The sequence below is a fragment of the Vanellus vanellus genome, assembly GCF_965231255.1.
Source record: "Vanellus vanellus genome assembly, chromosome: 1".
Lineage (NCBI taxonomy): Eukaryota > Metazoa > Chordata > Aves > Charadriiformes > Charadriidae > Vanellus > Vanellus vanellus.
The window spans coordinates 203535725-203561694 of NC_138905.1; the positions used below are offsets into that span (position 1 = coordinate 203535725).

At 42.0% G+C, this 25970-nt stretch overlaps 1 protein-coding gene across 2 annotated transcripts in view; it reads left to right on the top strand.

Moving 5' to 3' along the window:
• Positions 1-18980: 18980 nt before the first annotated feature.
• RDX (radixin) overlaps positions 18981-25970 on the top strand; it is a 43991-nt gene continuing 37001 nt past the window's right edge. For both annotated transcript variants that reach the window (XM_082480620.1, XM_082480619.1), the window contains exon 1: positions 18981-19121. The gene's annotated coding sequence lies outside the window, so the exon portion shown is untranslated. The remainder of the gene's footprint in view (positions 19122-25970) is intronic.

Here is a 25970-nt window from a genome sequence, read left to right on the forward strand (position 1 = left end):
ATAGCTTTCAGTTGTTCATTGATTACTAGCAAAATAATTGCATTTGTTCAAATATACTGTTTGTAAATATTTTTTAAATATAACTGAAATAAACGCACTCAATATGTTAATTACATAATATATTAATATAAATGCAGTTAATATATGTGAAAAATCATAGAGCAGTCACTGAAATAAATACTGAAATACGGCCAGATCCTCATCTAGTGTACTGGTATCCCCTCACCCAAGCTGAGATTTTTCATTAGGTTTTACTCTTGCAACACAAGAGAATGTGGCCACAAATAATACAGCAGTATTGTCGCTACAGCATAGGGTCATATATGCATACTCGTAAGGCAGTATATAGCTAAATGCATACAGCTTTACGTGGACTTATAATATTGTAAAGCCAAAAGAGCACATCAGATGATCTAGTCTGATTTTAACCAGAAGGCTGCTTGTCATAAATTAATGGTTAATGCAGGAAATAAGGCCCTCTGGACCTTCTAATGTAAACCTTTGCTGTCACATGCAACTCAAGTAAATAAATATAGAAGTATTTATCCGTTTCTTAAAGTGTTCTTGCTTGTATTAACTGCACTGAACAACAGTCCCAAAATTTCACTTTTTGGAAGGGTAGAAGGCCTAATTATTTATTAGTTTTAAAATAATTTATTGCATTAGTTTAATTCTCAGTATAGGATTATTTATACCAATTTGTCCTTGGCCAGTGCTGCCCATGAGTTTAAATCTATTTTGTTCTTTGTGATGTTCACCCATTATTTGTTGTACCCCCTCCAGTCCTTTTATTTTAGCCTCTGTTGTTACTAGTCTCCTTTCATAAAACAAGAAACTTACTATTTTCTTGATTATCCCACTGAGCCATTTGTGCATGTGTTAGTTTGAATTCACCCTTGTTAAACTAGGAGACTAGTTAGTACATTCACTTCAGGTCTTGTACAGTGTCTCTAATAGAAATGTGTGGCCCTAGTGCATCCTAGGCTTGTATTTGATTTTTTTTTTCATGTACACATTAAATTAGTAGCCTCAAATCTTTTTATGATCAGTTAATAACCCAGATGTCCCTTGTTGCTTCTCATTAATGAAGCTGTTGTCAACAGCAAGGGTTCTTGGTTCCCCCAAACTGAACACAGCTCTTTGAACTTTGCTTTGATCTACTTTCATATAGGATATTCATTCATACACCATTTTAATGAATCAGGCTATTTCCATTAACCAACTTTACCCCCGTGTTGGATGTGTTCCATAGCTCTGTTCCAGCCCTCAGACTGCCATGACACTCAGCACATTACCCCCTTACAGAAGTTCGGTTGGCAGAGTCCAAGGTCAGCTTCTTCACTGATAAGAGCAGTTGTGAAAAAAGCTAGTAGTGAGGGCCTGCGCTTCCTTTCCCTTGAGAGCCACTTTTAAGCTGACTCTTTGTGCTGGCCCTTGTCTGTGTCACAGTGTAGCGGTGCAGTAGCTCTGTTTGCACCGTGTCACGTCTCCTCCGCAAGTCTGTCCCTGACCTGGACTCGCTGACTTGGCATCCTGGCTTGGCCTCAGACCTGCCTTGTCACTGAAGCCCTGCTGGGTGACCACTGGACTGTGTCTGATCCTGACCACTGTCTCCCAACCAGTCTGGACCCTGGCTTGCCGCCGTGCATCCTTGCTTCTTGTTGGTGAGGTGACTGCTTTCACCTGCCTTGGAATTGCACTTAGCTCCTGGCACACCTTCCATTGCAGAACAGCCAACTCTTGCTGCTGCCTGACACCCCCCATCCCCAAACACAGAACCCTCCCAGTTCACTCATATTTTCTGTGCTTTTGGGTGGGTAAGTTTGAAGAAAATGGTGGAGCAAATTAGGTCAGGACACCTCAATGAAATAGGAGTAGCACAGTGAAATAAAAGAGAGTAAACTTACATGCAGTGTGTACCTAACATGTCTCTGAATCTCACCTTGGTTGTGTGCAAGTTTTTGTTGCTTGTCTCTATGACATGTTCATTCTAATGGTAAACACTTTGCGAGAGGCAAAGTACAAATGCATCTTTCTGATCTATTTGTATAGGTTCTTGAATGTTGGGGAACAGATGTAATGCAAACTTTTTTTTTGTAATTATGTCGTCCAATGCTTTACTATTTTTTAAGTTTATATTTGTAGGAGGCCAACAAACCACTAGATGGCAAACAATTTCAGCAAGATAATACACAGGTATTCACACTATCTTCTGTCCTCAGCTTCATCATTGTGGCCGTGGAGCGTAGTCCCATGGCAATTTATAGAAATCGGGTGAAGCTGATATGGTCCCGCTTCTCCCTGTCTCTCCCTCCCTTTTGCTGTTCTAGTGCCAGGTTCATTTCAGTTCCATCAGCCAGCCTACAGGTCTCCTGTGCAAAACGAAGATTTATTCTGGGAGAACAGCAGTCTCAGCTTGGATTGTTTTATGCTGCTGAGTAAGGTTACCACAAATTCTTCTATTTAGCATAAAATTCCAGGGTGTGGGATGATAAAAACATTGCATGTGTATACCAATGATCAGCAGATAATTTCTATAAGTTACTACAGGTGGTCTGCCTGAGTCCTGGTTTTCTACCTACAAGAGACATGGCATGAGTGCATATGTACAAAATGCAAATCCAGCTGTTTTGAAGAAATTTTTAAAATAACAAATCCATCAAGTAATCAGACTTCTGTATATGATTAGCTTTTCTGGTCATTATCAAAGTTCTGTGTGAACATGTGTTTTAACCTTGCTTTTCTTGGAAGCTGAATTGTGTCAAATTATCCCTTTCAGTTGAAATACTCAAGGAGATCCAGAGATCCATGGATCCATGGTCCATGTGGAGCTCTCCTTTTGTGATCGTCTCCTGTTAACCATCACGGGAACAGAACCATCTCATCCAAAGTTTCTTCTCTAAGGTAGTGTGATTTGTGATATCCTTAGATTCCCCACACCGTTTTTTGGTATGACTCTTTCAGTTCAGTCCTCTGGCTACAGTTTCTCTTTCATTACAAGAGTGCAACTAAGTCCTCACAAAGACAGGAGAGCAGTAGGCCACATTATTTCATCCTGGCAACCTTCATATGACTGGGGGCAGGAGTAGTCAAGTGAGCTGCTGACACAGACTATTTTCTACGTGTTTGTTCCTCCAAAGTATGGCATCTCTTCAACCTGATTTTTCTAATTCTGAAACCCTGTAAATCACCAAGGTCTTTCTGTCTACCTGCCCCTGACAGTTCAGTAACACAGACCCTGACCTAATTTTAAGCAATCAAACTTAAATAAAATTTAGTCATTGATCATATGAAGCTCCAAGCAGTCAGAAACCAGCAGAGATTCAGTCTGTAGCTGAGTGAATGGGACACACAGGCTAGGCACTTTGTTGTTACCTTCATCTGAGGAGCATAGGACTTGAGAGAGTGGTGAGGTCTGAAGTAACCCATGCTTGAAAGAAGACAGGAATGTGAAGGAGAGGTCATCCACCAATAAAGGATTAATGGTTAGGTAAAATGCTCATGAGGTGGTTGTTTTTATTTTGGGAATTAAAGTGCTTTGTAAGTCTTTCTGTAAAAGGCAGGTAATCTGAGTACCATCAAAGTGTGTGTGTAGCTGCCAAGCAATTCTGCAGCTAAAGGGAGATTTGGGAACTTTGACACTGTGTTGGTGAGGATCTGGTAACTACAGTGCAGCAGGGCAGGAGAGTGTTTTGTTTGCAATTGCCTTGTCTTTGCTGGCATCACTATAGTACTTGAAATACAGTGGGAAACAGATAGAAATGTCTGGAGTTTTGCCATTCAAAGAGGTGGAGCTCTGGAAATAGGCCAGAGCCCAGTGTTATCCATTCAGAGAGGAAAGCTGAGGAGGTGGGTCTGTCTTATGACAGGAAGGTGAATTACTGCCATGTAATTCTGCTAAACTGTAAATAATTACTTGCTTCAGAGCCATGGCTCTGTCATACGTAAGAGACTGCGAAATCTGTGAGAATTTACATCTCTGATTAGGGGATTTTAAAGTTAGTTGTCTCAAAGTTTTAATGCTCTTTAATAGAAAGATGCGTGAGTTTTTCCACAGGAAAACTTTTCTGACTCTTCTGAATTTCTGAAATTCTTCTACTGCATGTCATGCATAACATTTCATAGCAACAGCTCCTTCCTATGACAAGTTGAAAAAGTGCATGGACAGTTTAATGTGGAAATTTAAAAACAAAGCAGAATTTGTCATTGCTGAATTAGAGCCAGATTTCCATTGTGAATATTTGTCTCCGTCAATAGGGGGTCTTAAAGTGTGTTCAAGATACAGCTGTACAAGGTCATGAAAGGGAAATTCACCACAAACCCACCATTTCCAGCTCATGTCTGAAGTCCTTGATCTGCAAGTTGCTGGAAGCTGGGAAGGTATTCTTCATCTTTCTATAGCCCGCTAGGAAGGAATGCATTTACCTTTAGTGGTGGTATTGGTTTGTAATGAGCAACAGCACAATTACACATGAGAAAGTCTTTAATATAAGATTCTTGGAGAGAGTGTGATGCACAAAGGTGGTGTACTAAGGCAGGAGGTTTGTCTGTCCACCAGGAGGCATAGCAAGCTAGGGCTCCATCTTGCTCATAGCACTGAACACACTGCATGTACCAGCAGTGAAGGGAGGCAAAAGTTTTCATCAGATTTTTACATCTGGAAGTAGGAAATCGAGATATTTCTAGAATAAAAATGAGACTGTGGTTAACTGGCAAGAAGCTGAAGTAATAAAATGCATATATGTCAAAATGTTCTCTGGTCAAAGGGTCAAAGGCTATAATTTCAAATTTTGTTGCTGTTGTTCACAGTCATTGGAAGTCATAATTGATAAGACTGAAAATAAAAATGCTAATCAGTGCATAAAACAATACTGGGGCTCATGGGGCTCAGGTTCTTAAGGTATACATCAGCAGTTGTGTAAGAGGCCCAATTAGATACCTTCATGTACATGTGGCGAAGGACAAAGTTTTGATGCTGCAAACATTTGTGCACATGAATGATCATATCTGTTATATCTTGAAAATATAAAAGCGATTGCAAAACCAGCCAGAGGCTTACCAGTAAGTACTTGCACATTTGGGACTCCATGAGAATCCAGGTTGCAATAAGCTTATCAGTTATTCTTCTCCTACAACAGTGTAACTGGGGTTAGAAACAATGCTCCTTCCCTCTGACACCCTAGGAGCATGTATATCACATCAGAAATGTGGACAGTGGTGTTTTCAAAGATACTGAATTTTGCAGTTTTTAAAGGCTTTGATAAGCCTTCTTTTCTGTCATTTCAAAATCAGGTAATCAGCTAGGAATGGAAAATCTAAAACCAAGCAAACAAAAAGTTCTTTTCCCAGGCTTGAAGAGAAACCTGAATATAAGAGCACGGAAAGGAAATAAAGAGAACCCCAAACTATTGTTAAGGCCTCGTGAGGGTTTTGTTGGTTTGGGTTTTTTTTTTTTTTTTTTTTTTTTTTTTTAATGCCAGTCTCATGACTTTCTGGGAACTGATTTATTGAAAGCCTTGGTTTGGCAATTCTGTGCTTGGCTAGCTTGGGCTTGACCCAAGTCCCCTTTTTTCTTGGCAGCACTTAAAACAGTTGAGATGTAGCCTATGCTCCTTCGTAATCCAAGATTGCTGTGTGCAGTCAAGAACCCTTAAGCACAGAGAATGAACAAAGTGACCCAAAGCCGTGGGGCCTGGCTGGCGGAGCGGGCTGTGGGGCTGGGGTGAGGAGCCAAGGGCCAGCTTGGCCTCCCTGGGACCAGCTTCTATGTGGGTTTAGTGCAGCTGACACACTCCAACTGGAGTAGAAATTCTGTTTTACTTTTAAATTGTGCTAGTTTAGCTGGCAATAATCCAACTGCTGGAAACTCAGTTGCGTAGAGAGAACTCGTCTGATATTTCCAGTTCTTCAGCCTTTACACAAGCTGCTGCTGCGCACCAAACCAGACACAGTGTACGGCCATCTCCTGCAGCAGGTCACGTCCTGCTGGAACAGTGCAGCAGCAGCGCCAGGCATTTTCATGACCATTCAGCAATCTCAGCAATAAGGCAGCAATAAAACAATGCTTCCAATGTATTGCACTGGCTTTGCCTGTCGGCTCTTATTTCAAGGCAGGGCACTCTACTGGTGTATATATATCATATAGTGGGTTTCTCCTGCACGGCTCCTGGGGCTCTTAGCCAAACTGCTGGCATAAGGTTGGAGTTAGTAACCCATAGCAGTATCACTGTTGTTGCAAACTGCTGAGGTAGCACTCTACCCTGTTACTTTTTTATGCAATTCTGTTTCCTATATAGAAAAAAGTGTTACAGAATCATGCAGTTCTCAAGTCGTAAAACATGGCAAAAGCTTTGTTTTAAACTGGTGCCGCTGTGAAGTTAGCAGAATCCTGCTGCATTACACCAGCAGAGAGCTGGGCTAACTGTCATGATGTAGAGACCTGTGCAAAGACAAGTAAATGAATATCTAACTCCAGTGTTTATGCCCTATGTGATTAAGTACAATACTTCTTTTAGGAACCCCCTTAAGAGCAAAGGTCTTTTAAAGTTTCATTGTCACATCCTGGTCTCACTGACTTGCCTGCAGATATCAGGACTGGTGTTTGTTGCACTTAACAGCTTTTATCTGTAGACTGGTGTCTTACTAAGGTGGAAGAAACTTGCAATTTTCAGTTATATAATGAAGTAAATGCTTTTCCAGAAATTTTTGAGGAGTGTGTGCAGGAGGCGGGGGGGGGCTGTTTCCTGAGCCAGCATTGTTACAGTCATTGCAGACCTGCTTGTGTCTTTGCCATTTGCTAGCTGGGACATCCAATTAATTAGACTGAACTTGTTTCCTTTTGTATCTACCCATCCTGGGCTAGTAGTTCAGGGGGTGTGTATGAAAGACTGAAGTCCCTGGCACTGCAAGCATATGAATAGTTTTATTCAAAAGACTACTCTCACTGCACGAAAGACCAAGATGTCATCACACAACAGCTAAAGCGAAAATACTTTAATTTTTACATCTGTATTATTACAAAACGCTCAAATTTTACTGATGCAAAAATACTTTGATTCAAACACAAGGTCACAGAGTTCCATGCTTTTATTTGAGTGTATTATATTTTAATAGAAGTAAACATAAGTTAGCAGTTATAACAGCACCCCCCTATACACCAGAGCACAACCCGTGTCAAGGTATGTCTGTCCCTCATGCAGGTCAGCCTCTCAAGCAGCTCATGTGACACCTGCAGAAATGCTCACAGGCAGTGCGTGGGCAGCCTGTCTCTATACCAATGCAGCGTGGTGCCCAAAACTGAGCCATACTTACTGTGAACCAGCCTCCCAGGTGAAGTTGCTTGTGCTCAGATCCCTGTGCTCTAGCAGGTGGCTTGATGTTGCACAGCTGGGTCTATGCCTGACAGAGTGCCTCTATTCTAGAGGAAGGGTGTGGAGCGCCCCTCAAAGGGCAGCTGAGATACACCCACTCAGCCAAAATATGAAACCAGAATTACCCACATCCTTCTCTGCAGTATCAATATCTCAAGTGCATCTTCCCACAGGGGAAATCCTGTGTTCTCTTCCCAGTTTTTGGCTAGAGCTCTGACATCTTGTGTAAAGAAGTATAATGGTCCCAGCTTAATTTAGGGTAAACAGTATCTTGTAATCCATCTTTCCTTGATTTGCTGAATTGTTTATCTTTCTTGTTCCACAGATTTGTTAGTGGCTTTGCCTACTGTATGGGAAAAATACTAGTCCAGTGGTTTAGATTTCACCAAATCTGGAAAAATTTAGAACGCCAGTTCTGCAAACCAAAATGCACGTGAGCAGTTCTTCAACTAAAATCATCAGAACTACTAATAGGACTCATAGATTTTGAGAGACTAACTTTACTCTGTATTTTAACTTACTGCAATAGAATGTAGTGAGCCTTTGAGTAATAGATTATGTTAGGTACTACACGAATATTTTTGTAACTGATTTCTGAATATATTAAGATACAGATTAGCAGGTTGAGTATCTTAAACTGATGAAGAAAAATCTCTTCCAGGGATTTTGAAAATGTGGTGAGAAGCAAATGACATCTGGTTATACTAACATCTTGAAGAAGGTCTGAACCTTCTATATAGGGTTGCTCTGAAGGCTCTAGTCTTGATGAAGAAATTTCAGCAGCAGTTCTCATGTGGCAAGGTGAAGAACTGAACACAGAACGCACCTACATCTCTTTTTAGGTGACAATGCAGCTGCTGGGTTTACTCACAATATCTGGATTAAAAGCCCCTGTGCAGACTTCCGGCGCATCTTCATTTTGCTTGTAAAACCACCTTAAAATACAGCCTCCCTTGCTGTATTTTCCAGGATGTGGTGTTTCAGTGTTATCATAAAACTACTAATGAAAAACACATGTAAGCAAAAATGTTGTATTCTGCTCTGCTACCATTAGCAGTAGTAGTGTGGCTATGCTACTATTGAAAAATAAGCAGGTTACAGTAATAGCATACTGTATAGCATACTGTATAGCATACTGTGATACTGTGATACAGTAAGAGCTGGATTCTGTTCTTCCATACAGACTTGTATAGTGGAACTACTGCTACTAGATGTTGTACATGTGGGAGAATGAATATCAAAATTAGCCTTTGCAAATATAGTGAACTTTAAAGACTCTTGGGTGGAACTGTGACAGACCCTTCCACAGGAATGGTAGCGCTTCTGAGGATCTTAACAGTTGGCGACTGCATTTTAAGTTAGAAATTTAATTGGTAAGCAGAGCTATAAACAGAAATCTAACTCACCATTTTCATGGTGTGTTGCATTTGTGAACAAGGTTTTCTGAGCCCCAGTAGTTGTACAGTAACACCTGAAATGGGTCTCTGCATAAATTAATTTTCCAAAATACTAAGTTGCCTAGAAGAACTGACTTCCTACAGAAATGAAGGATTTTCTGAACACTTGTGTAACTTATTTCTTACATTCTCCTAAAAGGAACTAAAAATTGACCTTTCAGAAAGGGAGTTTGGAGCAATTACTTGTTCTTCAGTAGTCTCTTTGAAACTTTGCTTTACAGAATTAAACCTTAGAGATTCCTTCCACTGTTTTTCCTCAAGGCATGTATAGTTTGATCACTGACATGCTCTCTGTGGGCTAAACCTAGTTTTATTATACGAAAATGTTGAGCTCACTGGAGCGTATAACTTGCCATACTGTATTATGTTCATTTAGCTCAGTTGTATATCTCTAACTGTTGTCAATACCCAATGCTTCTGAGAAGACACAAAACCAAAACAAACCCAAACATATTTTTGACAGAATTGGGGTGATGGAGACTTCATCCAAAATACTAACTTGTTTAAACGTCACGTTTCAAGCTGTTTTTTTCTTTCAATACCTTTTAAATAAATAACAAGAGTATCTAGAAATACAGTACTTCAGGACAAGAGAATACACCCTCCCTCTTAGACTCTTGCTGTGTGTTTTGACTTCAATAACATTCTGGAGCAGTGAGTTTCACAGTCTATTTTGTTCTTTGATGAAAAGACAACACTCAATTTCAAATATATCAGTTGTCAGCTTCACAGTCTGCCTCCTCTTGTACTACAACACCAAGAAAATGAAAGCTTACGAACCACATTCTCTATTCTATTTTTATGTTTGCAAGTCTTTTGCTGGATCTTGACCCAGAATTTCTAGGGAATATTTACTAAAAAGTGACCTAAATAATGCTGTACTTCCCATTTACAAACAACAAATCAAATGGCTTAACAAAACAGAACTTAGAAAGGAGGAAAGTAAAGAAAGGGAATGAGACAGCAACTACATTTTTCCTAAAAGACAGTCGTTATAAATTAGAGTTGTCCTTTGATTTCTTAGGGCAGGTGACACTACTTACCTCCTTAGGTAGTACTTTATTCACTGGTACTTAGTGTCAAGTCCCATAAATCGACCACCTGCCTCAGTTTAGGCTGCTGCATACCTAAGTGTCACCGTGTCATTTAGATTAGTTGCTCCCAGTCACCCACTGTCCTTTCCTACTGACCATCCTGCTGGCTGTTCCTTTTTGTTAGTCACTCCTTAGTGATTTTGTGCTTTTTCCTAGGACGTCACATATAAAGACACAAATAATCCTCGTTGCCCCAGGAAGATTGTTTTTACAGAGCTTTCCATTCCCTTCCTGGGAGCTGCTGCATCCCCAGGCTGAAAGGGAGGTTTTAGCTGAGAATGACTACTAGCCCCAAGCACATTTACGCTGAGTTAGTTTGCCCAGGCTTGTCACACATTACTGTAATTACATCACTGTTTCAAATTTATACAATGCTTTTTCTCACTGGTTGACTTGTTAACAGAAATGCAATGAAGCATAAACTTCCAACTGAAGGTTTCAAGCCTGCCTGTTTCCATTCAGCTCCTTTTCTATCTACAAGATGCCAACGGAACACTCACCCCCTCTTGGTTTTCCATTCCTCTACAGTGCTCAGGAAAGGGCTGTTGTTTGGGGGTTTGGTTCTTTTTGTTTGTTTGTTTGTTTGTTTGTTTTCTCCTAAGCCTCAAGCTTGCATATTTGAATCTCCTCTTATTTATTTATTTCATTTCTTAGGCAAAAAGTTCTAATTCAATTAGATGCCTTTTTTCATGCCCCTTCAGCGTCTCCAAATGTCTTCTAATTCTGTAGTCTTTTAGGCTGCAACAATCAGAGCTATACACAGATTTCAGCTAAGGTTTTATGATCTGTACATATATGATTCTTAAACATTTTATTGATCATAGCCACATACTGTACTGTCTACGTATAGAAGATGATAAGCAATCAGCAGGGCAACCAGAGTAACCCTTCTTTTGATCTGTTAAGTAGCAGCAAGGAACATATTTTGTTTAAAAGAAGGAAAAACTAACCAAACCAGAGGTCTTAGCAGAATGAATGCTTCTTATCATCTAATTAAATTCCAAAGATTAACATCTCAGCTATAGAGATGCATGCAGCAGACAGATGTTCCAACTACTCTCAGAATTCATCAACTTCAGGATGTAAAAAAATTTTGAACTTTCCGATTGAAAAAGTAGTAACCAAATCTGCTGGTTTCAATGTAGGCTGCAAGTAGCTTTCAATGTCAAATGTTGAACTTAAAATGTGTTATCTACAGTCTAGTCTGAGCATTAGTTGAGGCCTGGGCTGCATCAAAATAAGTGTGGCCAGCAGGTCGAGGGAGGTGATTCTGCCCCTCTACTTCATTCTCGTGAGACACCACCTGGAGTACTGCATCCAGCTCTGGAGTCCCCAACAGAAGAAGGACATGGACCTGTTGAAATGAGTCCAGAGTAGGGCCATGAAGATGACCAGAGGGCTGGAGCACCTCTCCTGTGAAGACAGGCTGAGAGAGTTGGGGTTGTTCAGCCTGGAGAAGAGAAGGCTCCAGGGAGACCTTGTAGCAGCCTTCCAGTACCTAGAGGGGGCTGACAGGAAAGATGGGGAGGGACTCCTTGTCAGGGAGTGTAGTGATAGGATGAGGGGTAACAGTTTTAAACAGAAAGAGGGTGAATTTAGATTAGATATTAGGAAGAAATTCTTTACTGTCAGGGTGGTGAGACACTGGAACAGGTTGCCCAGAGAAGCTGTGGAGGCCCCATCCCTGGAAGTGTTCAAGGCCAGGTTGGATGGGACTTTGAGCAACCTAATCTAGTGGAAGGTGTCCCTGGCCACGTCAGGGGGGTTGGAACTAGATGATCTTTAAGGTCCCTTCCAACTCTAACCATTCTATGATTCTATGATATAGGAAAAAAGTGTTCATTCTTTAACAAGACAAATGACTTGGACTGGTACTTCTTCTGCCTTCATAGTGGACCTCAGTTTTATAACTGTTTTCAGCCCAGTTTTTTTCATCAAATTAGGTCCCTCTGCAATTTTACTCGATAACTTTAAAACCTATCAGCCAAATTAAATCAAATGCAACAAAGGTAGTGACCTTGGAAGAAATTAATATCATGTAAATAGCCATCAGGAAAGAAGAAAAAGACAACTGAGGTGTCCCCAGCTGGGAAGAATTGACTGAATGATCTCATAACTTCAGGTCAGCAGGGAATCCACACCAGGCAGAGCTCCCACGTTTGCCTCAGCCACAGGAAAGAATTACAGCTCCACCAAGTCAGTCAGTTATAGGGCTTTTCCAACCACATACAACCTCAGTCAATCTAGTTGCATGGAGCAACTTACCTATTTTGTAATTTTGACTTCAGTAGCATATGAAGTATCAAATCTGTCCTTATGTGCCATCCTTTCAGTCTCTGTTCACCGCCGAATTTCATGAATGATGTGTAATAGAAAATCATCAGCAGAATTCAGACCCTTAAGGGGATTAAGGCAAACTAATTTCCCATCTCAATTTAATCATATTTCATTGGTTTGGTACTCCTGTAATATTCTTGCCTACCTGGTTCTTCAACTGCCTTTGAGGTATCCTTAAGGATAGCCAAAGACTGTGTCTTTTAATATTTTTTCTAAGGGCAAATAAAATCTCTTAAATCTTTCAGACCTTCTTCATACACAGTGAAATGAAAAAAGAGCAGCCTTTAAAAATATAATTGGAGAAGTAGCACACTGAAGTTCGTAGCATCCTAGAATTATCTTGCCCTTTTCCCTTTCCTGCCTTATGTTTCTCTTTGCTGAACTTCAATGGAGGGTGATTTGTTCCAATAAGGTTCGATTGCAGCATAACAACTGCTGCACGAGCTGGTGCCCTCTTAAGGCTAAATTACCTTCCAGACTCAAAATTGCATCTTTGTAGGTGTGCTGATGATAAAGCCTTGAGATTTGTCTAGTTCTGCAAATGAAGTGCCTCGATACATTCCTCACTTGCTATGCTCCTGAGGTGAAAAAAAAATATGAATCTATGGGGGTACTCACTTCAGCAATAGAGCTGTAGCTGGTTGTAATGACACATGCTTTTGCTAAATCAGCTCAGCCTTTTTCTTCCTAAATTCCTTCAGAAGCCCAGAATGTCTGCGGATTTACCTTTTACTCAGTACTAGCAGATTAACTCTGAAATAAGCCAGTGATTTCAGTGGAGGCATTTAAAATAAAGAGAGGAGTTGTATTTAGCCTCTACTTTTTTACATAATGTTCATGCTGGGACTTTTTTGTTGTTGTTAATGTTTTTTTCAGCAGTTCCATGATTAGGGGCTACACAGGGTTTAGCTGAAAACAACTGGAAAACACAAAACTGAACAGTCTACTTCCATTTTCACTCTTTTTTTCTAAACATATATAAATATTCCAGGAAATTCCCCTCTTAAAAAAGGAGTCTTAGCCACTCTATTTGGAAAGAGTTGAGGGTTAAGGTGGAGTCCTATTTTGCAGTTTTGACATTTTGGTAGATTGAGGGAGATGACACAGTCTTGACAACATATTTGGGCTCAAAAGTTGTAACTCTCCTTCCACAGTCTTGCTTATTTCTGCTTATTAATAAGGAAGTAAATAAAGGCAGTAAAATTAGAAGGTGTCAGGACCTAAAAATACTTCAGTGACTCATTTCTAGTAAAAAGCTCTACTTTTTAACAGGATTTTCTTTATTCACAAAGTTGTATGACTCTATTTTTAATATGATTTTATTGAATCACAAAATTGTGTGGCTGTGTCTCAGAACAGTGTACAGGTGCCTCAGGAAAAAAAAAAAAACAAAACACCCCCAAACCAAAAGCATTTGCTTTGGCTCTAATACTTGTATATATTTTTCAAGCTTTCCAACATTTGCATCCAATTCTTTGGTAGCAATATTCCTTTTTTTCACCCACAGAAACAGTTCCATCAAAAAAGTTGTTGACTGGATTACTGCCTTTATCTCTGCCTAGTACCTTACCTCCCATTTTATTTCATTATAAATACTTAACATTATTTTGCTGAAGTGTATACCTCCATGATTATCAATGGCTTTGATTTCCAATGCTATGACCCAGCTGCAGCCACATTATAAGTAAAATAAACATTGTCCCTAAAAAAACAATGCTGTCACTGTGGAATGACTTGCACTTGTCATAATAATTATAACTATGAATGAGATAAAAAAATTAAGTGGCCAGAAGCAGGAACTGCAGCTAAGTGTCAGCTGTTAGATGACAACCTTACGTATCAGTGAAGGCATGTTTGGGTGACATGACACAAGAGCAGTGACATGAGCAGATATGTCCCATCCAGGAGACAGGAGATCAGACAGCTCGCCCCAACCTTAATTGCAAAGCAGCTTAATTTGTTAACTTGTCTCTTGTGCAATTGCCAACAGTTACAAAAACAAATCATAAAATGATAATGGCGGTTGAAATAATACATGGAATATAAGATGCAAATACTAATTCACTTAGAATGAATTAAGATCCACTGTTAAATAAACACACTCCTTTACAAGCGATTTGACTACTTCCAGTCTTGAGCAGAAAAGGTATTAAAATTTGGCCCTGAGATAGGCCAACGCTGCTATCTTTGCTGCAGTACCAGGGACTAAATAGCTAAAAGAAAAACAAAACTATGTAATTGGAAGAGGTCATCATGTGTGAGAAAGTGTCAGTGGTAAAGCCTTGGGCTTCTCAGGCTCTGGCCAACGTAACTTGTCTGCTTCTGGTGAGCACAGCCATCAAGAGCAGTGTTCTCCTTCAGTCTTTCACCAGCAGGAATTCAGTGGGCTACAGGACAAAACTTTTGCAACCAACCTTACAGATTTTTAACAGTGAAGGTGACTGCTGGCCAGCCAGTTTCAATGTCAACGTGAGAGGCTTAGCCTCTTCAGCTGGGTTATTACAACAAAAGGTAGAGCGGCCTGACACCAAGCCAGCTGCCAACACAGCAGTTCATCAGCAGATTACCCTGACCGCTGTTTTTCAGATGTTTTGATCAGGTTTTGGGGTCCTGGTTTACCCTTTGTTTCCTCCGTGTCCCTGAAGAGGAGGGAGAATCCCCCTTCCGCATAGCTTTTTGCACACTGGGGCTGTGCTCCCTCATCACAGCACTCATGCAGGGGAACATCCAGCTGAAGAGTCCTAGACCCGGACTCCCTGACGTCTTGGCCGGAGCTGAGGCTTGTGGAGGTGCTGCCAATTGCAGGATCACGGCACTGAAGGACACCTAAGTGAGCTTCACACAGCTGTGGTATTTCAGAAAGGAAAAGGACCAATCCCTCCAGAGTCATACCATATTTTGCCTTTTGAACTTGATCAAAGCTAAGACTATTTATATATGCACACAATAAAGGCAACTTGGAATGCTCAGTGTTGCTACTGGAACCCTTATATTTTTATTGAAATCTGTTATTTTAATAATGCATGAAAAATACTTTTTGGAATTAGATACATTTAATTTTAAATGACAGACAAATTTAACACCACATACAAAAACTATTACTTCAGACATTTATCGTAATTTCACCATTTAAAATATCTGTGAATTGGATTCATCTAATGACCACAAAATTCTTTCGATTCCTTTTGTTTCAAGCAAAGACTTTAAAATGCAATCTAACATACTTGTTGGAAAAAGAAATACGATTAACGTCCATTACGGTAACATATCCTATTATTGTTATTCAAATGCTAACATAAGTATAAACAATTTGGTTTGAGACCATACAATTAGTATTAGTAAAATTAGCCTGCAATAATTTTAGACACACGTCTGCTTCTGTAAACATACTAATAGATGAGAATGTGTGTGTTGAGTCATGTGCATAAATATTCCCAGACAGAGTGGCTAGCTTCCAGGCTTGTAGACTACGGCCAGGTATAACTTCTCCTGTTAGGGGCATGGTATGGACAGAACTACAACTCTATCCTAGCTGATGGCATAAATCTTAGTAGAACTAGAGGATAAAGTAAAGGTGTGTTGCATGACATTTAACATACCAAAAAATTCAGAAATTCTTCTTCTTTCCAAAATGCCTTGTCCAGTAAACACCCCTTGGATTGTACATTCAGCTTTAATAAAACTAGATTCTATCACACAACTGGGTCCTCACTGACTAATGCTTTATGCTGTTGCAGGTGCACTGAAGAAAAGAATTGGCCCAGAAATCTTTACTTTCAAAAGCAATTCTGTGATGGATTCCTCACATAGGGCAATGAAAGTTTAAAATCTGTTTTTTGAATGAAGAGCTGTATTTTGGCATTGCTGCTGGAATACAAACTTTTATATCTTGCAGTTACGGCATTCTTATCATGAACTTTATCTTTATAACCTACCTCTTAAAGAACTGTGTAATTTAAGTTGATATGGGTATCTGAAAGCTCTCTTTATTGCCTGTAGTTCTTTCTGTAGTTTCAGTTTCACGGCTAAAAAGAATACGATCTCTAACTACACTTTTGTTTTTACTACCCTGTTTTATCAGACAAACTGCAATTTTACACCTTGTTAAGGAAGCAAGGTGAGAAAAAAAACACATTATACTGTTGACAAGGAAGATAAGACTATTATTTACCTTGACATTTTTAAGCAATAATATTCTTCATGTAACAGGATAAGAGATAAAGCATATCCTACAGTGATAATGCAGAAATTGAAAGGAACTTTCTTCCACATGCTATCAACACTAGTAAAGAAATCATGCCCTAGTGCAATAACCCTATATTTGAGCCAGTTCACAATGGACTATTTTGCAAGAAAAGTGAGCCTCTAATTCAGTCACCTAAAGTAAGTACATTTTATCGGTGTGCTGCACTGAATCATAGACAGATTCTTTAGGTGACTGAATGAAACAGGGCTTGGGTTTCCAGGTTTGGCTTTGCGGTTTGTTGTTGGGTTTGTTTTTTTTTTTTTTTTTCATTTCTCTTGGATCTTACTCTGACCTGCAGGAAAAGACCGTCTGAACAGGGAAGAGTACATTGCATACTAATGGCAGCTGGTCACTAGAACTGTGTATCTGCAGAGGCTGCAAGACACTTCAGAAGTTTACAGTACTGCAAAATATTCTGTTTCAAGCCAGGATGTTCTTCCTGATGAAGAACAACAGAGAGAAGGAAGAATTAGCCACTGTCATTTCTTCCTTGGAGCAAAACGGCATAAACAAAGCTGGAATTGAAATTTTAGCCCATGGGGGGAAAGAGAACATACCCTTAATAGACTGAAATGTTCAGGTTCTGTGGTGATGACTGCGAGAGAAATGGCTGTTTGAAATACACAATAAAATGCATAAAATCATTAAACTCGTTAAGTGCATCTAGAAGCAGAAATTAAACTCAAGCTTATATAATTCAATTTAGTTTCACAATAGTTTGCATTATGTAGTCATCTAGTTTATTGGAATGTTCTTTAAATTGTGTCCAAACAATTAAAAAAAATAATTTAGTCAGTGAGGCTCCCACAGATTCTCTGGGAGATTATTTCGTGTTGTTTGGCAGGCTGCTCTCCTCTTCTTCCCCTTCTCCCCACCTCTGATTCATCCTAAAATGTTCTTCTTACTCTTTTTGAAGCAGCTTTAATTGAAAATTCCTCTTAGTTCTTCCCCCAACCTTCCCTTCTTTATCAGACAGCCGGAGGGCGAGGTGTATTAATAGCAGCTGCATGACTCAGAGTTGGTAGCTCAAGTGGATCCCTTTGCACTGAGCTTTGCTGTTTGGCCTCCCTGGCTACGTTGCCACCGAGCTCAGGGAGCACCCTCACTTTCTTGCAAACAAAAATAAACCGCTGAAGCACAGAGGGGGCTGGGACTGCCTCAACCTCTCTGTCCTTCAGGATTCTCCTTACTGCTGTTTTCTTCTCCACCCCCGCTGTATAGGAAAAAGTGAAAATATGTATATGGGAGAAAAAAAAAAGCGTGATCCCATGCGTGACTCTTTCCCTCACCTGAGTGATGAGAAAGGAGCGAGGGTCCCACCACTGCGATGAGGTGGAAGGAAGAGGGGAGCAGGGTCAGCGCTCTCCACTCGGACCGCATCCCGCGCTCGTTCCCTGAAGGCTCCCCTTCTCTCAACAGCCACCGCGGCTTCAGCCTTCCCACCCCCCGGACCACCACACCCCGAGCCCCGCTCCTGCCCGCGGCGTCCCCCCGCCCGGTGGCACCGCCAGCTCCCCGCCACCCTATCTGCCCAAACACCCGCGCTGCCGCCGCGCCCATCGCACCCACGGGGCCCCCCGAAACACACGCCTGCCTTAATCCTCCCCCCCCCCCCAGCCAAACGGGTGAGCGCGGTATTTCCTCGCGGGGCTTCGAAGGGAAAACACCCACGCTGCCAACTGCCCCCTCCCTGGCTCAGGCTTTACTGACATTTCCCGGCTGCCCACCTGCGCTAAGGGTACAGCTCTTTCTCCCCGTATTCTAACTCGCTCCTGCGAGCAAAGAGTTTTTACAGGACGGCTTTACCGCCGAGCGGCTACCCCAATCGCGGGCAGCGCCGGCCTCCGGTCATTTCCGCGGGACACTCACGTCTCCCGACCACCGGCTCGGTCCCAGCGCGCAGGACGCTCCCTCCAGGGGTCCGCAGCGCGCTGCCGGCTCTGGCGGGCCTCAGGGACACGGTGGGTGCCCGCCACCGTCCTCTCACGGGAGCTCCGTCCCTCACCCTCGCTGTCCCGCCATGGGAGCCCCGCTCCCTCACCCTCCGTGCCCCCCCCCCCTCAGCGGGACCGCCGCCGCCGCCGCCCCCTCACAGACGCAGCACCGCCGCCTCCCCACGGCCGCACACGGCTCCTTCCGCGTCCGTGGAGCCCCTCGCGCGCTGCCAGTCCCCCGCACCCCTCCGCCAGCGCTACGGGCACCGGCCTCGCGCCGCCCGACGCGCATGCCCGGCCGCGCCGCGCATGCCCAGTGTGGGCGCAGGAGCAACATCTGACAGTAGAGGGAGGGGGGGAAAATCTGAACGGCGGCGGCCGCCGCCATATTGCGGAGCTGTCAGCGGCCGCTGCGCTTGGCGCCTCGTCCCCGGCGGCGCCGCGAGCAGCACGGGGCGGCCCCGCAGCGCCTCCTGCCCCGCAGCGAGGGGGGAGCTGCGCGGCGGGGGCGGGCGGCCGGGGGGGGGGAGGGGAAGGGACGGGACACGACGACACCGCCCTACCCCACGAGGAGCGGAGAGCGCCGCGCCCAAGCGCCCTACCCCGGGGTCTTGTCCCCCCCTCCCCGCCTCCGCCCGACGCCGCGGAGCGCCCGCCCCGTTCGCGGGGGACCGGAACCCCAGGTGAGGTGCGGGACGCGGGGAAGCGGCCGCGCCGGCGCCGCGGGGCGCTTGAGGCGAGGGCAGCGCGGGCGGCTGTCAGCGGGCGCGGGGGCGGGGTCTTCCCTGCCGCGGTGCCCCCGCAGGGCAGCGCGGGGGGCGGCGGGCCGCGGCCGTGGGGGCCCGCTCCCCCGCCGCGCTGGCGGCGGCCTGAGGCGGGAGCCCGCCCGCAGCCGCCGGAGGGCGGGAAGCGGAGGGGGGGGGGGGGAGAGGTGGGCACCGGCGCGCAGCGGGGCGACTTGTTGCGGCGGCGGTGGCGGTGTTGCATCGCGCTGCTCCGGTCCGGGGCGCAGCGCCCACCGCCGCCTGGGGGAGGGGGATGTGGGGGGATGGGGGGGCTCCTCGCCGGGACCGCCGCCGCTGAGGGGGCGGCGGGAGGGCGGGCGCTTTGTTGGGGAAGCCCCGGGAGCGCGCCCTCGGCGTGCCCGTGCCGCGCAGCCCCCTCTGCATTATTCATGTCCCCCGGCGTCGTGGCTCCGGAGGTTACCGTAGACATGTGGCAGTCGGGTCGGGCAGCTGACTGTGGCGGTGTGGAAGAATAATAAGGAATTACTTCATAAACAAGTGCTGTGAAGCATCTGTTGCTGTCTATTGTTTTCAACAAATGGACGTTTTTAGAGCCCTTAAATACTGACCGACGTAATGGGCACAGTGGCCCTGAATGAGCCTTTGTGCATTGTTTTTTTTTTTGAATGGATTAATGTTTTGTACAAGTCGTGGGCATTTGTAATTAACCTTGCCGCTTAAAGTCTAGTGCAGATAAGGGGTTTTAGTTTCAGCTTTGTGGAATTCATTTCTCTTTTGTCAGTTTTCTTAATTGGAACGTGAAAAAATAACTTTTTGGACTTCATGCCAACACAACTAATCACATCAGTTGTAAGGTGCTATTAAGCTGTCTTTTCCAGTCTATGTAACACCCTAGACAAGTATTTCATGTTCCTCTTTCTGGTACAGGCTTTAAAAAAGATTCAGTTTTTTTTTAACTGAGTTATGGGAGCTGCAATTTTGAGTTTTAATTAATTCTGTCTTTGTGACTGGTTTGTGTCAGGCCTCAGACGTGTCTCTGTATCGTACTGTTTTGTTTTCATCCAAGATGCTTGTCATTGTGTTTATGTCACGGAAATGTTTTGAGGGTGCATCTGCCTGCACAGCACTTCACATATTCAGAAGACCGTAGAAATACCATTGTTGCTGTCAACTCTTATGTAGTGTATTGGCACAGTGCTGCTGGGCACTGTGTGTTGCAAGGGAAGATGTGGGGCTGGTATACAGTAACATTATGGCTACTATGCTGAGGTAGTTTTGTGATTGTTAAAGATAAGAGACAAGTAGTAACTTTATTGAATTGGAAGACTGGTCTCTATTGATCTATTGATTTAGCATAAGAGTGGCTGTGAGAAAAATAAACTGCAAGTCAGTGCAATGTTCCCAGATAAGCAACTTCCCAGCAAATGGCAACTGCAAGGCAGTGGCATGTTTCCAAGCTTTGTGCTGAAGTGGCACAGATCTTCCACCAGGTTGGGAGGCTAGAGAGCAAAAGTACAACAAACAGCTTTAGAAAACACACAGAAAATGACATGGTGTGACACGTCAGGAGCTGTCCAGAGAGTTTTCCTTGCATGCTGACTGAAAGAAACATGCTGACTGAAAGAAACAGCATAAGTGTGTTTGTAGAGGCAACAAATCGTCGACTATTTCTGCATTGAAGTAGAGAACATTGCAGGGCCTGATGGTAATAGAGCTGACAGAAAAAAAGTTAGTTCACAGAAAATTAGGTAACGCCATAAAGAGAGTGAGAATATGGATCCATCTACAAGGTGCAAAATTAGAGGGGTAAGAAGTGTAGAGGTTATGATATTAGAAGGCAGTTCTTGGTAAAGAAGGTTTCTTTAGCCACTGCTGGGATAAGTATATGGCCTTTCTTCAGCAGTCTTGCTCAGCTTTTTGAGGAGTGCTTCTGTTGGCAGAGGCAAAGAGGGAAGTTGTTTAAGTATTACCTCTTTCTATTGGATGCGTTAAATACATCAAAGCTGTCCTGTCACTTTGTGTTGCATTAGGAGTCTGTGGGAGTAGAGGAAAGGGAGGATTTTCAAGTCTGTAAATGTAAACAAAGCTTTATACAAACTTCTGAAGAGAGTCCTGATTGTAGAAAAGATACTGATCCATTAAAACAGTACTCGTGTCTTACATTCTCGGCGAGTTTACTCCAGAGCTGAAGGGGCCTAGGTAAACTCTTTCTTTTCAGTGTTGAAGGGCTGCATTTGTCGGCTGACTTTACCAGTAGACTAATTCTTAGCTGTGCTTTGAATTTAAAAACTTTTTTTTCCTTTCTGCTGTAGACATTTATTAATCACTCTGTGAAATTAAACCTTCAAGTCATGTAGTACGAGGAAAAACAAGTATTACAATGGCCCCAAAAGAGACTTAATAATCTCTACACTAGAACGTTCCGATTTAAGAACTCTAGTTAGTGTATATGGAGACTGATGTGAGTGGAGAGTTCATGTTCATAAGTTTCCTTCATTTATGAAACTAGTTCTAAGAGACTTAACAGCATTATTCAGAAAATACAATACCTGGTTTTGAAATGGGATATGCCCCGAATTTCAGTTATGTTGTAATTCTTTGCTAACTATATTTTTTGGATAAGGGTTTATTTCACTTTGAAACAACAGAGTACCTGCATCAGTCACACTTCTTAATTTCCATTTTTGCTTGTATATCAGATGTACATTCGCCATCCTGTCATTGCAGGGCTCTTCCAAACCTTAAAGTTATTTCAAATAGTGCAGTTGTGGATAATTTGAAGCTAAAATTTGAAGGTTACTAAACTTAATAAATATAAACTGTATGTAAATTCTATAGCACATCTGTAGCATACCAGTTTATTAACTGGTAAAACTGCAAGTATTACACAGATATTCTTTGGCTAGTCTGTGTTGCTTTTTGTTTAACTACTTGTGTTGGCAACTGCCAAGTTTTCATTTCTACTTCTGAAATTCTCAGGAACTCCAGTTTGGAAGAAACACTTCACTCTTCAGAATATATTTAATTATAAATGCATTTGATGCACAACAGTTGTACAGGTTATATTGCAATTATTTTTCAGAGAGACAGCAAGCCTATCTCAGTGATTTTGGGGAAGAGAGGATTGGGGGAAACAGTGGTTTTAAGAAGGTAAAGATACATTGCTTAAAAAATACTCTGTGTGATATCTAGCACTGGTCAAATCTCAATTATTATGTGTTAGTTATAGAATTTAGGTCTTTATTTTTCTTTTTTTCCTTTTTTTGTGAGATAGATGGCTTGTTTTGTTTCCCCTCTTGGTCTGCTTACATCACAGAGAATTGTGTAGACAACCTCTCTGTCTGTCTGAAAAAGATGTATGCAGTAGTGAAGTGTGTGGTGAATGAACTTCTTTATTGGACTGCAGCAAGTGTGTCATTAGGGAGCTGTTAGTGTAAAAGATGATTGCCCTGCAGGCATTCACAGGCTGCTTTGGAGCAGAGAGGCATTTTTGTAGAAAGCCGAGACCAGTTAGTCAGGTACAGTGGCCTCTAAGTTGCCTACTGCTGCCGCCCCAAAGACCTAAACCTTTTAGGTGTCACAAAAAATTGAATGGTATAGGACTTTGAAACAAAAAAGTATATTAATTTTAAGTAAGTTCCTGTAAATAAATGAGTTGGTTGTATTGCTGTGGCAAAAGCTTTGTGGTCCCTGCCATCTGTATATAGGAAAGTAGATGATGAACCTCTTGCTAGAGCTTAAGAATCACACTACTGAAGAGACTGCTTCTGAGAGAAGATCCTAAGCTGTCAGTTAGGGATCCTGCTTTTGAGGGCTGGTTCTCCGCCAGCCAGGCGTCCTGCTCAAGCCTTCTGCCTCCTATCCCATCCTCACCTGACCTCAGACCCATGGCTGTGTGTATGAATGTTTCTTTTGAAAACAGCTGCTGCATAAATTATTTGACAGAATTTTGGCATCAAGCATTTTATGCACCATCATTTTCTGAAGAAAGCTTTCTTTGTCATCTTTCAACAATTGCGTTGTTTTTTGGCTTCTGTGGAATAACTGGAAATATAGAATCATAGAATCATAGAATCAGTGAGGTTGGAAGGGACCTTTAAGATCATCAAGTCCAACCATTAACCTACCCTGATAAAAACACCACCACTCCTAAACCATGTCCCTAAGCAGCTCATCTACCCTTTTCTTAAACACCTCCAGGGATGGTGAATCCACCACCTCTCTGGGCAGCTTATTCCAATGTTTAATAACCCTTTCAGTGAAAAAATGCTTCCTAACATCTAATCTAAACCTGCCCTGACATAACTTGAACCCATTTCCTCTTGTCCTATCACTTGTCGCCAGGGAGAAGAGGTCAGCTCCCATCTCTCTAAAACCTCCTTTCAGGTAGTTGTAGAGGGTGATAAGGTCTCCCCTCAGCCTCCTCTTCTCCAGGCTAAACAACCCCAGATCCCTCAGTCGTTCCTCATAAGGTTTGTCCTCCAGACCCTTCACCAGCTTTGTAGCCCTTCTCTGGACACGCTCCAACACCTCAATGTCCTTCTTGTAGTGAGGGGCCCAAAATATGGATGATACTGATTTAAAAATCCTGACTGCTTTGTAGTGGAATGAATTGAAATCACAGTTCTCCATTTCAAGAGAATTCTTGAAGTTCTGCATGATTGTTTGTTTGTCGGTGATGTGGAGCCTACTGATATTTTCATGGTTTGGTCCAGAGTCCAGATTATTGCATATGCTGTGAAGGTCTCGAGGGCTGGAGTGTTGTAGCAGTAGGAACTCTGCAAAGTCACAACCCTGCTAATCCTGATTTGGAAGAGGTACCTTTGGGAACTGAAATGCCAAAGCGATGAGCCTTTATGTCACAAGCTGGTTTCAGAATGCAAGAAGCAACAGGGATATCATTCCCAGTCCCAGTTGGCTGTTTTATTTATTTATTTTTTCCTCTATTTGCGATGCCATTCACATGACTGTTAGGATAAAAGTAAGTGTATGTAATTAATTGTTTCAAAGATAAAAAATTAGTAAAACTGATATAGTTGCATCCACTAAATATAAATTTATTGGAGATGTGTAAGTAGCAGAAGTGAACTCCCACTCCAGTAATAATAGAAAGATGCACAATATTTTGTCTGGCAGTGATTTTTGGTTTCTTTTGGCCAAATATTTTCCTTATATTTGTTTTGTTAACGTTAGCTGGTGCCAATAATTGGGAAAGATAGGGTGTTATTTTTCTATTCACTGCTTACTCGATTTCAATTTTTGCACAATTTTAAGATTCTGAACTTATTTTTATATAGATGTAATACTTTGTTGCAATGCTTTTGTGTGAATATACTGTTTTGAAATTGCATAACATTATGAGTATGAAAACATATAGACGCAGGCTGTTTTTTGCATTATATATAAAATGGAAACAATGGTCTGTGAATTTAAGTTGTAGACCCTATGATGTGGGTTTAGATTTTTTTTTTTCTGTGTAATATGGCACAAGGTCATCATGATCTGAAGTAGAAACAAGTTCAGCATAATGGGGTCTAAACTTATTAAATTTATTTCCTTTTTTTAAAGGAAATAATAGATTAGGTTTTTTTTACTCTAGTAAAAGATATTACAGCAAACACTTCAACAACAAATACCTTGGCTATTATTTGTTGCACATAGATTATTTTTTTTTTCCTGTTGCTTGTGTACTGTGATAATTTATGAAGCCCTCAAGATCTGTGGGGCTGACAATGAGACTTCATTTTTATTGAGTTTTGCACAAGAGGATTCTTACTTTTAGCTGATAGCTTTGTTTTATTGCATGTGAACAATAAATGTTAATTCTGTAAACTCATTTAAATTACATGTCTACCAATTGTGATTTGATGACATAGAATTATCCTATAAAACTTTGTAGTCATGTTTCTGGTTTTAAAAATTACCTTAAGGTTTTAAAATATGTTTTCAAGGAAGTCATTTAGGGTTGGTTGATAGTAGTTTAACAAAATGTTTGGGTAAAAACCCAAAGCAAAAAGTTGGGACATATTTATGGAGGAATTTGCAATGATAAAACATATGAGGGTATGACAGTCATTTTAGGAAGTGAAAGACATGGTCTCTCTTAGAAGGACCTCAGAAAGTAATCAGTTGTTAACACGGATCTTGACCTTGTGCCATATGCTCTCATCTGTCTCCTGGAGACTGGACTTCCTTATCTGTCACCTTACCATAGCCCTTCTTTTCAATGGTAATATAACTATAAGCATATAAAAATAGTTGTGCTACTTTCTGTTCCTTTCCGTACTGTTGACTTGGCAGGCTTATAAAATGGTGGATGAGAATCTAATTTAGTTTTTGCATTGTTAATTAACTGAGTTTAACTCTAGGGCTTCAGTCTGTCTTCAGTTTTGCAACCAATGAGCCTCTACTGTCAAAAAGGTGAACACAGGGATTACTACAGCTCAGAATCCTGCTTACTGTTAGCAGATGTTAGAGCAAAGCTTGTTATGCTTTTTACTGCTCTTGATTTTTTCTTTTTTCTGAGGAGTACATTAGGGAAAGGGGGGAGAAGAGAGGGAAATCTCTTCTGTGAACTGGAAATGTGCTGTTGAATTTTATCAAAATCCAGTGTTGTGAGCACCCTTTTTTATTCCCCAACCCGCAAGCATTTTTGTTTAAAAGGGGAATGGGGGGTGGGAGGAAATTGCAGAAAAGTGTATTCATATTTTTCAAGAGTATATCGAACAACATATTAGAATCATAGTCTTACTGATACAGTCCAATACTTTAAAATATCTTCTGTAA